This window comes from Macaca nemestrina, chromosome X (assembly GCF_043159975.1).
Source record: "Macaca nemestrina isolate mMacNem1 chromosome X, mMacNem.hap1, whole genome shotgun sequence".
NCBI lineage: Eukaryota > Metazoa > Chordata > Mammalia > Primates > Cercopithecidae > Macaca > Macaca nemestrina.
Window position 1 is genome coordinate 16,017,997 of NC_092145.1, and position 13,675 is coordinate 16,031,671.

The 13,675-nt window shown below is 37.8% G+C and overlaps 1 protein-coding gene across 3 annotated transcripts in view; it reads left to right on the forward strand.

Annotated features, from left to right (window-relative positions):
• Positions 1–5,699: 5,699 nt before the first annotated feature.
• The window catches only part of LOC105481353 (MCF.2 cell line derived transforming sequence), a 113,698-nt gene continuing 105,722 nt past the window's right edge, over positions 5,700–13,675 (forward strand). Inside the window, exon 1 of one of the 3 annotated variants that reach the window (XM_011740864.3) lies at positions 5,700–6,045. The gene's annotated coding sequence lies outside the window, so the exon portion shown is untranslated. The remainder of the gene's footprint in view (positions 6,046–13,675) is intronic. The other 2 variants (XM_011740868.3, XM_011740870.2) reach the window with 2 other exon arrangements.

Consider the following 13,675-nt stretch of genomic DNA (forward strand, 5'->3'; position numbering starts at 1 on the left):
GTTGAAGATGAAGCCCACAGTGGCAGGCCATCTACATCAATTTGCAAGGAAAAAAATGTATTTGCACTGTAATTGAAGAGGACCAACAATTCCCAGAAGAAACAATAGCCAACACCATAGATATCCCATTTGGTTCAGCTTACAAAATTCTGACTGAAAAATAAAAGTTGGGCAAACTTTCCACTCGGGCGCCAAAACCATTGCACCCAGATCAGCTGCAGCAGAGTGTTCAATGGCAATTCAAACAAATGGGATCAAGATCCTGACAACTGTAACAGGAGAGGAACACGGCTTTACCAGTACAATCTTGAAGACAAAGCACAATCAAAGCAATGGCTACCAAGTGGTGGAAGTGGTCCAGTCAAAGCAAAAGCAGACCAATCAAGAGCAAAAGTCATGGCAATCGTTTTTTGGAGATACTCAAGGCATTTTGCTTGCTGACTTTCTGGAGGGCCAAAGAACAACAACATCTTTAGCACATCTTTAGGCACAGCTTCAGCAGAAAAAATGCCCAGGAAAGCTTCACCAGAGAGTCCTTCTCTGCCATGACAATGCTCTAGCTCATTCCTCTCATCTAACAAGGGCAATTTTGTGAGAGTTTTAATGGGAAATCATTAGGTATCCACCTCACAGTCCTGATTTGGCACTTTCTGACTCTTTTTTGTTTGTTTCCTAATCTTAAAAATCTATGAAGGGCACCCGTTTTCCTTCTGTTAATAATGTCAAAAAGACTAAATTGACATCATTAAACTCCCAGGACCCTGAGTTCTTTTCTAAATGGCTGGTATCATCATTTACCAAAGTATCTTCGTCTTTATGGAGCTTATGTTGAGAAATAAAGTTTAGATTTTAATTTTTATCTTTAAATTTTCCACAAACTTTTTGAAGTCCTTTCATATTTGGAATTTTTAACAATAGAGATATGAAAGAATAAATTCTGCGATTGTAATCTGTTAACCTTATCTCAACACTAGTTTGATATTGAAAGCCTAGACATGTTTTCCTTCACACTTATTAAAAAGCTATTGTCAGTGGGAAATGAGTATGCTTTCATGCTTAGTAAAAAATATGTATTCAAAATTATACACAGTATGATCTCAAAATGACTGAAAAAAAAAAAGCCATGATGTTAACTGTGGTTGCCACTGAGTGATGCAATTAAAGCTGGGGTTTGCTTTTCTGTTTCTTTATGCTTTTTCGTAGTTTGCAAGTCTTCCACAATGAGCATGTTTTACAAAAAGTGACAAAATAAAAAATAAAACCTTTATGAATAAAAGTGTAGCAAGTTTGAACAGTTTAGTACTGTACTCCCGTTTCCTATGTACCAGCTTTAATCTGAAGTCCTGTTGTAACTTTGTTAGCAAACCCTTTTTGGTTGATACGGAAATCTGCACTGTTGATCCATAACAGCTGTTCTTTTGTGTAAAACATGGTACAAGTGAAGTGCTATGCCTAACACCAGGGCTGTGATGCCTCTGTCCACTTACAATTTCATTTTCAGACATGGGAAGCTTGCATGATAGAGTAACTGAGTATTGCTTGGCTGCAAATTAAAGACATCGATGTGGGAACACAAGTTCCCTGTGCATTTTCTGAGTGAGTGCTTTCTCAGATGCCTTTCATTATCCATCTCCTCTCAACTCTTCCACTCCCTAACTTCTCTTGTACAGTGGTCAGTGGGGTGGTTTCCTTGTACCTCCACTCTCTGTGTCCTGCGTTGGGAATATAACACCAGTATGATGCCAATTAGTGTTGACAGAGAGTTGGTGAAAAGAGGTGGCAGATATTAAAATGCATAATCATAGAATTCCCAAAAGAATATTTTTAAGACAAGTTGATGAGTAACTTTGTCTTTCTGGTACAAGAAGCAAACCAGAAAGCAAACAAAACCCATAAAAACTATTTGTTCAAATTGTGAAAAATATCTAGCATTATTATATTGTAAGAATAAGTTTAGAAAACTGTTGCACTTCAGGCGAAAGTCCATTTTAGTTGACCTGAGATTTTGCTAAATTCAATAAGAATTTTATTTTTTTCTGATTATACTGATGATACTTGCTCAAAATCAAGCAATACCTAATAATATAAACATAAAAGTCACTTAGTATCACAATCCCCCTGAGGTAACCATATTTTTTTGAATAAGTATATGTATATATACACAACATATATACATATATAATTTGTATATATTGAGCTATGTTATACACACTATAATTTTAAACCGTAAAAAGTCTCATGATTGTTCTATATTAATTAATTCAGATATATATGACTGTTTTAAATAGCTGTGTGGTATTTATTTCATGCACATGGTTTAACTATTTCCTAGTTTATTATATAAATTTCTTCTCCTCCTCCTGCCTGCTGTTATGAATAACATGGCAATGTATTCTGTACAAAAATATTTCCATTCCTGCCAGATTAGCTTCTTGGTGTAAAATCAAAAATGTGGAATTCCTGGGGCAAAAGATGTGCACATGGCAAACTATCTTTTAGAAAAGCTATATCAATCTGTGCCCCCCAACAACAGTGAGCCAGTTTACCCTCCCCATTCGCAACATTAAGTGCTCTCCATCTTTAATCACTCCCCGTAGATCTGGGGTCAGCAACCCAGTCAGCATCTTTAGGGTTGTAGGGAAAAAAAGGTAATGAAGAATGTGTGACCAAGACTATATGTGGCCCACGAAGGGGGACATTTCTATTATCTTAGCTGTTTACAGAAAAAAAAAAATTGCCAACTCCCAGATTAAAGGAAAAATACTCTTGGTAATATTAGCTTTTCTTTGCTTATTTGTGAGTTCAAATAGATTTTCCATGTACATGTGGGTGTTTGTATTTCTTCTTTTGTCAATTACACTTCCTTCACCAATTGTCCTATTAAGTTGCTCAGCTTTTTTCCTTTTTTACTCATTATAATTCTGAATATTAGAATATGTGCATTTTGTCATGTATTTCACAAGTATTTTTCTCTGTGTCAATTAATCATGAAGAATGTATCTTTTAAATTGCACAGAAAGTTTTAGTGTTTATGCAGTCCAAGCAAATATTCCGAGAATGATAGCAGGTGCTACTTTAGATACGGCAGTAAAAGAAGTTCTCTCTGACAAGGTGACATTTGAGCAGAGAACTGAATTAAGTGAGAGAGGGAGCCATTTATATATATGGATGAAGCGGAGTCCAGGCCATGTGAACAGCAAATGCCCAGACCCTGAGATAGAAGCTTTCATGGCATATTAGAGGTACTGCCAGGAGGTCACTGTGACCAAAATGGAGGGAGATTGGTAGGAGTTGAAATTAGTTATGGAAGGATGAGATCATGTAGAGCTGTGTAGGCTATGATAAGGACATTAGATTTTATTATGAATTCCAGTAGAAGTCTGGAATATTATGAACAGAGGAGTGACATAATCTCACTTAAGTTTTAAAAGGATCACTTCTATTTTTGGTATCCTTAAAAAATATGTGTTATATTTTCTTGTTATAAATTAAATGCATGACCATTTTCAATTATATAGATAACATACAGAAAAGAACCAAGTAAGGATGATAGTATTTTAATAAGCTTTTCTGGAGATATATATATATACACACACACACACACACACACCTTTATCTACATATATATTAAGGTTGGGACATACCTTAAAGATCTTCTGGCCCAGAAATAAATCCAGGCATTTATGGTCAACTGATCTTAAAAAAGTTGCCAAAAACACGCAATGGAGAAAAGACAGCCTCGTCAATAAATGGTGTTGGGAAAACTGGATATACACATGCAAAAGAATGAAATTAGACACATCTCACACCATGTGCAAAAATCAACTCAAAATGGATTAAAGACTTAAAGGTAAGACCTCAAACTGAATGTTCTTAACACAATGATATGACAAATATATGAGGTCATGGATATGCTAATTACCCTGATTTCATCATTTTACAATGTATACATGTATTAAAACATCACACTGCACTCCATATACATACACATATGTATACATATATATACGTATATATACATATATATGATTGATATGTATATATGATTTAGCCATTCCAGGATGTGTGTGTGTGTGTGTGTGTGTGTGTGTATTTGCTATGTGTCCATTCACAATAAATAAATAACATAGAAGAAACGTTTCTTGACATTAGGCAGAGATGTTTTGGATATGACCCCAAAAGCACAGACAACAAAAGGAAATATAGACAAATGGGATAGCATTAAACTAAAAAGTTTTCTGTACATCAAAGGAAACAACTGAGTCAAAAGACAACCTAGGAATGAGAAAAATACTTACAGACCATACATCTGATAAGTGATTAATACCCAAGATATATAAAGAACTCAATAGCAAAAAGAAGTAGTAAATAACCCAATTAGAAATGGTCAAAGAACCTGAGTAGACATTTCTTAAAAAGAAGACATACAAATGGCCAACCAGTATATGACAAAATGTTCAATATCACTAATCATCACAAAAATGCAAATTAAAACCACATTTAGAGAACACTTTGTACCTGTTAGGGTAGCAGTTATCAAAAACATAAGATAACAAGTGCTTGTGAGGATGTGGAGAAAAGGGAGCCTTTGCTGGTGGGAATGTAAATTAGTACAGCCATTATGGAAAACAGTATGGATGTTTTGGCCCAGAAAAAATCCAGGCATTTATGGTTATATGATCAATTACCATATGATCCAGCAATGCCACTACTGGGTATATGTCCAAAGAAAATGAAATCAGTCTGTCAAAGACATATCTACACTCCCATGTTCATTACAGCACTATTCACAATCGCCAAGATATGGAAGCAACCTCAAGAAAATATGGTGTGTGTGTATATATATACACTACACACACACACACAGGAATGCTATTCAGCCTTTAAAAAAGAATGAAATTCTGTCACTTGTGACAGTACGGATGAACCTAGAGGACGCTACGCTAAGTGAAATAATCCAGACACAGAAAGAAAAATATTACATGATCTCACTCCTATGGTGAATCTTAAAACGTCAAACTCATAGAAGCAGAAAGTAGAATGGTGGTTTCCAGAGGATGGGGCAGGGTTTTGGGAGATGTTGATCAAGGGATACATCATTACACGTAGACAGGAGGACAAAGTTCAAGAGATCTGTTTTTTTATTTTTTTAAATTTTTTCATATTTTTATTTGTATATGTTTTTTGAGACGGAGTCTCACTTTATTGCCCAGGCTGGAATGCAGTGGTGTGATCTCAGCTCACTGCAACCTCTGCCCCTCGGGTTCAAGCGATTCTCCTGCCTCAGCCTCCTGAGTAGGTGGGATTACAGGTGTCTGCCATCACGCCCAGCTAATTTTTGTATTTTTAGTAGAGATGAGGTTTCACCATGTTGGCCAGGCTGGTCTCAAACTCCTGACCTCAAGTGATCCACCTACCTCAGCCTCCCAAAGTGCTGGGATTACAGGTGTGAGCCGCTGCACCCTGCCAAGAGATCTATTGTACATCATGATAACTATAGTTAATAACAATATATTGTATACTTGAAAACTGCTAAGGGAGTAGATTTTACATGTTCCCACCAGAAAAAGGATACATATGTGAGGTAAAGAAAGTATTAATTAGCCTGATTTAGCCATTCCAGGATGTATACATACATCAGAAATCATATTGTACATCATATAATTTTTATTTGTCATGTACAAAAAAAAAAAAGACATGCCCAGCTTCTTCTGCATTTTGTGCAAAAGTATTTTGTTTTCAAACTGTCGGGCTAACTCTTGAGTGGGCGTTCTGTTTCTCCAGATTTGTCCTTGTAAATAAAAAAAAATTAGGTCTCCTTCCTCTACTGTGATACAGTGTATGATTTATAATTTTGTTTCTCGGTTCTACTTCAAGTCAAGGCTTCTCTACACTTTTAGTTGCTGACATCAGATTGGCTTTGAAACTTTTTTTCATGTTAAGAGCAAGAAGGCTTTTGTTCTTGGAGCAGGCAGAGAGTATTGTGCATTCTTTTGGCCGAGGAAACAGAATAAGCTGCGACCGTCTTAAGAACAAACATTTGTGGTAAGGATTTCTTTACCTTAGACTAATATAAGAAATGGATTGGGGCAATGAGTGGGTCAGTCTATTTTTATAGATAGGATCCCCCATAGCCAGTCATTTTCATTCTTGTGTTGTTTCCCCTTTTCCCTAGAATCCCTCATTTCTAAGACCAATGAGTTGCGGGACACAGTGCAGTTCTTGTAAAGGTGTATCCATCCATACAGACTGCAATAACCTGCTTTGGGTTTCTCTGACAGTTCTTTGTCAACTGTTCGGGTTCTTCTAAAATAATTAGGATTCCCAAGTAAAGGCAGGTGGGAATTTCTCAACTCTGGATTAAAACCTCACCACTGTAAACCTGGAATTATTGGTATAACAAATCTGATGTGCATCTGGGCTTCATGGGATGGCTGCACCTTGGTGTGGTTCCTATGGAATCTATGGGCCTCAGTCTCTGAGCCCTATAGTGATTAGGACTTGAGAAATTGCCTTGTGAACTTGCCTATGATTGGCTTATAAATTTGGACAGCAGATTATTTATTTTCAGTGGGTAAAAGATCATTCCATTATTTGTGTCCAATTCTTTTTAAGCACGCGAATTTTCCAGACCAAGAACTACCTTGATCCCCAGAAGGTAGCCGGGGGGATGTAGACTTGGGGAGCAAAGAAAAATCGGAGGTCTTCAGGGCAATCTTCCAAAAGAATATGGTGATGTTTCTCACATTTTTTAAAGCAGGGTCTCTAGTGAGGCAAAACCACATTTTATTCTTGCTCTATAGTATTTATTTGTGGAGGTAGAAAGTTTCTGGGGAAGAAGTGGGACTGTGTATGTGAAGAACCTAGAGGTCTTCTCAGAATGAAAGGGTTGGAAACTCCAATCCTTTTTCTCTCTGATAAGCAAGGTTCTTGGAAGTTTCTTGAGGGGCCCAAAAAGGTCCTAATGAAAACTCACCAAACTTGGTGAGAAAGAGGTAGAAAGGGATGGGAGCAGCTCCCTCCCAGAGCCCTGTGTCCTCATTTTTTCATCTGAGCTGGTTGCTCTCCAGGCTAGCTGAAAATCTCTTTCTGAAATTCCCTTTGTCTGTGCTCCTATATCGGATCGTTGTTTCCTAGATTCATTGTCTTGCTCTTCGTTGATTTACTTCATCATATTTTGGGGGGAATACATTCTCTACTAACTTCTTTATATGGGTTATAAAGTTTTATTCATAATAATTATTATTATGTCTGAAAATGTCTTTGACAGCCTTCATTTTTGTTTGAGAGTCTGACGCAGTATAAAATTCCAAGCTGAAAAACCTTTTCTCCCCGATTTTGTATTTATTTTTCCATTAGTTTGTAGAATCCACTGTTGCTATTGAGAAGTTCAATGTCATTTTCTTTCATTTTTTTTTTCAACTTTAATTTTAGATAAGGAGGTAAATATGCAGATTTGTTATATGGGAATATTACATGATGCTGAGGTTTAAAGTACAGATCCTGTCACCCTGGTAGTGAGCATAGTGCCCAATAAGTGTTTTTTTTTTTAATCCTCCCCACCTCCTTGCACCCTCTAGTAGTCCACAATATCTATTGTTCCCATATTAATGTCCATGTGTGCTCAATGCTTAGCTCCCATTTATAAATGAGAACATGTGGTACTTGGTTTTCTGTTCCTGCACTAACTTGCTTAGAATTATGGCCTCCAGCTCCATGTATGTTGCTGCAAAGAACGATTTCATTCCTTTTTTATGGCTGCCTAGTATTCCATAGAGTATATGTAGCACATTTTCTTTTCTTTCTTTTTTTTTTTTACTTTTATTTTTTATTTTTATTGTTATACTTTAAGTTCTAGGGTACATGTGCACAACGTGCAGGTTTGTTATGTATGTATACATGTGCCATGTTGGTGTGCTGCACGCATTAACTCGTCATTTACATTAGGTATATCTCCTAATGCTATCCCTCCCCCCTCTCCCCACCCCACGTGTGTGATGTTCCCCTTCCTGTGTCCCAGTGTTCTCATTGTTCAATTCCCACCTATGAATGAGAACATGTGTGGTGTTTGGTTTTCTGTTCTTGCGATAGTTTGCTGAGAGTGATGGTTTCCAGCTGCATCCATATCCCTACAAAGGACATGAACTCATCCTTTTTTATGGCTTCTTAGTATTCCATGGTGTATATGTGCCACATTTTCTTAATCCAGTCTATCACTGATGGACATTTAGGTTGGTTCCAAGTCTTTGCTATTGTGAATAGTGCTGCAATAAACATATGTGTGCATGTGTCTTTATAGCAGCATGATTTATAATCCTTTGGGTATGTACCCAGTAATGTGATGGCTGGGTCAAATGGTATTTCTAGTTCTAGATCCTTGAGGAATCGCCACACTGTCTTCCACAATGGTTGAACTAGTTTACAGTCCCACCAACAGTGTAAAAGTGTTCCTATTTCTCCACATCCTCTCCAGCACCTGTTGTTTCCTGACTTTTTAATGATCGCCATTCTAACTGGTGTGAGATGGCATCTCATTGTGGTTTTGATTTGCATTTCTCTGATGGCGAGTGATGATGAGCATTTTTTCATGTGTCTGTTGGCTGCATAAATGTCTTCTTTTGAGAAGTGTCTGTTCATATCCTTTGCCCACTTTTTGATGGGTTTTTTTTTTTTTTCTTGCAAGTTTGTTTGAGTTCTTTGTAGGTTCTGGATATTAGCCCTTTGTCGGATGAGTAGATTGCAAACATTTTCTCCCATTCTGTAGGTTGCCTGTTCACTCTGATGGTAATTTCTTTTACTGTGCAGAAGCTCTTTAGTTTAATTAGATCCCATTTGTCAATTTTGGCTTTTATTGCCATTGCTTTTGGTGTTTTAGACATGAAGTCCTTGCCCATGCCTGTGTCCTGAATGGTATTGCCTAGGTTTTCTTCTGGGGTTTTTATGGTTTTAGGTCTAACATGTAAGTCTCTAATCCATCTTGAATTAATTTTCGTATAAGGTGTAAGGAAGGGATCCAGTTTCAGCTTTCTACTTATGGCTAGCCAGTTTTCCCAGCACCATTTATTAAATGGGAATCCTTTCCCCATTTCTTGTTTTTGTCAGTTTTGTCAAAGATCAGATGGTTGTAGATGTGTGGTATTATTTCTGAGGACTCTGTTCTGTTCCATTGGTCTATATCTCTGTTTTGGTACCAGTACCATGCTGTTTTGGTTACTGTAGCCTTGTAGTATAGTTTGAAGTCAGCGTGATGCCTCCAGCTTCGTTCTTTTGGCTTAGGATTGTCTTGGCAATGCGGGCTCTTTTTTGGTTCCATATGAACTTTAAAGTAGTTTTTTCCAATTCTGTGAAGAAAGTCATTGGTAGCTTAATGGGGATGGCATTGAATCTATAAATTACCTTGGGCAGTATGGCCATTTTCACGATATTGATTCTTCCTATCCGTGAGCATGGGATGTTCTTCCATTTGTTTGTGTCCTCTTTTATTTCATTGAGCAGTGGTTTGTAGTTCTCCTTGAAGAGGTCCTTCACATCCTTTGTAAGTTGGATTCCTAGGTATTTTATTCTCTTTGAAGCTATTGTGAATGGGAGTTCACTCATGATTTGGCTCTCTGTTTGTCTGTTATTGGTGTATAAGAATGCTACTGACTTTTGCACATTGATTTTGTATCCTGAGACTTTGCTGAAGTTGCTTATCAGCTTAAGGAGATTTTGGGCTGAGATGATGGGGTTTTCTAAATATACAATCATGTCATCTGCAAACAGGGACAATTTGACTTCCTCTTTTCCTAATCGAATACCCTTTATTTATTTCTCTTGCCTGATTGCCCTGGCCAGAACTTCCAACACTATGTTGAATAGGAGTGGTACATTTTCTTTATCCCATTTACCATTGATGGGAACCTGGGTTGATTCCATGTCTTTGCTACTGTGAACACTGCAGTGATGAACATACAAATGCATGTGTCTTTTTGGTAGAATAATTTCTTTTGGGTGCATACCCAGTAATGGGATTTCTGTGTCCAGTGGTAGATTTGTTTTAAGTTTAAATCTCCAGGCTACTTTTTACAGCAGCTGGACTAATTTACATTTCCACCAACAATGTATAAGTGTTTGCTTTTCTCTGCTGCCTTGCCAGCCAGCATCTGTTGTTTTTTGATTTTTTAGTAATAACCATTCTGACTGGTGTGAGATGGTATCTCATTGTGGTTTTGATTTCCCTTTCTCTGATGATTAGTGATGCTAAGTATTGTTTCATATATTTGTTGGCCACTTGTATGTCTTCTTTCAAAAAGTGTCTGTTCATGTCATTTGCCCACTTTTTAATGGTGTTATTTGGTTTTTACTTGTTAATTTATTTAAGTTCCCTATAGATTTTGAATATTAGGCCTTTGTCAGATACATAGTTTACAAATATCTTCTCCCATTCTGTAGGTTGTCTGTTTGCTCTGCTGGTAGTTTCTTTTACTGTACAGAAGCTCTTTAGTTTAATGAGGTCCCACTTATCTATTTTTGGTTTTGTTGCAATTGCTTTTAGGGACTCAGACAAAAATTCTTTCCAAGGCCAATGTCAAAAAGAGTATTTCCTAGGTTTTCTTCCAGGATTTCTATAGTTTGAGATCTTACATTAAAATCTTTAATCCATTTTTAGTTAATTGTTGCATATGGAGAAAGGTAGGGGTCCAGCTTCAGTCTTCTGCGTATGGCTAGCCAGTTATCTCAGCACCATTTACTGAATATGGAATTGTTTACCCATTGCTTGTTTTGGTTGGCCTTGTCAAAGATTAGATGGTTGTAGCTGTGCAGCTTTATTTCTGAGCTCTCTATTCTGTTCCTTTGGTCTATGTATCTGTTTTTGTACCACTACCAAGCTGTCTTTATTTCTTTGTTTTTGAGACTGAGTCTCACTCTGTCACCCAGGCTGGAGTGCAATGGCATGATCTCAGTTCACTGCAACCTCTGCCCCTGGATTCAAGCAATTCTCCTGCCTCAGCCTCCTCAGTAGCTGGAATTACAGGTGCCCGCCATGACACCCAGCTGATTTTTGTATGTTTTAGTAGAGATGGGGTTTCACCATGTTGGCCAGGCTGGTCTCAAACTCCTGACCTCAAGTGATCTGCCCACCTCAGCCTCCCAAAGTGCTGGGATTACAGGTGTGAGCCACTGTGCCCAGCCACCCAAGCTGTTTTGTTTACTGTGGCTTTATAGTATAGTTTGAAGTTGGGTAGTGTGATGCCTCCATCTTTGTTCTTTTTGCTTTGGATTGCTTTAGTTATTTGGGCTCTTTTTTGGTTCCATGTGAATTTTAGAATAGTTTTTCTTTCTAAGTCTGTGAAGAATGTGATTAGCAGTTTGATAGGAATAGCACTGAATCTGTAAATTGCTTTGGGCAGTATGGCCATTTTTATGATATTGATTTTTCCAATCCGTGAACATGGAATGTTTTTCCATTTATTTGTGTCATTCCTGATTTCTTTCAGCAGTGTTTTGTAGTTCTCCTTGTAGAGACTTTTCACCTTGGTTAGGTGTATTTCTAGGTATTTCATTTTCTTTGTGGCTATTGTAAGTGGGATTGTGTTCTTTATTTTTGTTTAATTTTTCATTTCCACAGGTTATTGGGGAACGGGTGGTGTTTGGTTACATGAGTAAGTTCTTTAGTGGTGATTTGTTACATTTTGGGGACTGTGTTCTTGATTTCACTCTCAGCCTGGATGTTGTGGATACATAGAAATAGTACTGATTTTTGTACATTAATTTTGTATCCTGCAACTTTACTTAAGTTGTTTATCATTTCTAGGAGCCTTTTGGCAGCATCTTTAAAATTTTCTAAGTATAGATTCATATCATCAAGGAAAAGAGATTGTGTGACTTCTTTTCATACGTGGAGGCATCTTTCTCTTGCCTGATCTCTCTGGCTAGGACTTCCAGTACTATGTTGAATAGGAGTGGAGAGAGGGCATCCTTATCTTGTTCTGGTTCTCAAGATGAATAGTTCCACATTTCGCCCATTCAATATGATGTTTACTGTGGGTTTGTCATGAATGGCTCTTATTATTTTGATGTATTTTTTTGATACCTAGTCTGTTGAGGGGTTTTATCATGAAGGGATGTTGGAAGTTATTGAAAGCTTTCTCTGTGCCTATTGATCCTTTGTAAGATATTTACTTCTTTCCATCTATAAATATTTAAGTTCTCTATCATGTCTGTGGTATACTTTAAAATTCATAAGGCTGTCTATCAGTGTAGTTATTTCTGAATAATCTCATTTTGCATTTGATAGGCTCTTTTAATACAAATATTCTTGTTCTTCAGTTCCGGAAAACTTTTTTTCTATTTCTTCTATTATTTCTTTGAAATATCCTTCCCAATTTTCCCTTGTGTGTGTTTTTTGTTTTTTGTTTGTTTGTTTTGTTTTGTTTTGTTTTGACAGAGTCTTGCTCTGTCACCCAGGCTGGAGTGCAATGGCACAATCTTGGCTCACTGCAACCTCCACCTCCAGGGTTTAAGCAATTCTCCTGCCTCAGCCTCCCGAGTAGCTGGGATTACAGGCACCCTCCGTCATGCCCAGCTAATTTTTGTATTTTTGTAGAGATGGGGTTTCACCATGTTGGCTAGGCTGGTCTTGAACTCCTGACCTCAGGTGATCCCCCCTCCTCGGCCTCCCAAAGTGCTGGGATTACAGGCATGAGCCACCGTGCCCAGCCTATCCTTTCCCATTTTCTCTGTTCTTTTTTTCTCTTGGATTCCTGTGAGATATTGGACCTCCTGAATTTATTCTTCTTGTCTCTTATCTTTTTTCTCACTCAACACTGAGACAATTCCACTATACTTTGCTAGAAACTCAATTTCTCACTCTCAAATAACAATTTCACCCTTCCCTTATTTCTTCAAATTTTCCACACTCACTCCTCTCTCTCCTCCTGATCACTATCATCTAATGACTGCAATTCATGACTTAGAAGAGAAAATAGATACAGGAGGTATATTAAGGCACATTACTGGGATTAACACATGCAGAAGAGTAGGGAAGAGAAGGAAGAAGGCTTCGTGACAGAAGCCTCATACAGCCTTACAAGAAATTCTAAAGATTGGATAATTTGCCAGTGTGGTCCCCATTTGGGACCAGGGAAGTAGCCCCTGATACCCCAAGTCGTTCAGTCATTTAATGTGGGATGCCTTTGGAAGGGGCTGTGACCTTGGTTAGGCAGCTCTTTTCAGCTGAGGCAATCCCTGAATAAGGCTGACAGCCAAAGACTTATCTGCCAGCCTTCTCAACAGACGGGGCAATACGTCCTTCCTTCCTGAAGGAGGATCTGAAGGGCACATTACAGCGTCTACCACATCAGCTACCTGCACCTATCAGTGTTGTGCTGATATTGGCTCGAACCAGCTAGTGAGGGTCAACTCTGCACTTCCCTTCCTAACTTTGCATTCAGTGACATTGTGTTGGTAGCTTCGGACGCTTCTGTGGAGGTTTTAAAGTTTCACCAATCTTTTTCAGGTCTAAAAGCTCTCTTTCTTTTTCTCCAGTTGTTCTTTGTTCACAGTATTCCCTTATTGTTTATGGATTATAATAAGGATTTGAACCTTTCAGTGTGTAACCAATTAGCATTGTTTTTAAAGTTCACTGTTCCCTGAACTACGTCTGTTTCTTTCAGAGATTTTTTTCCATTTATCA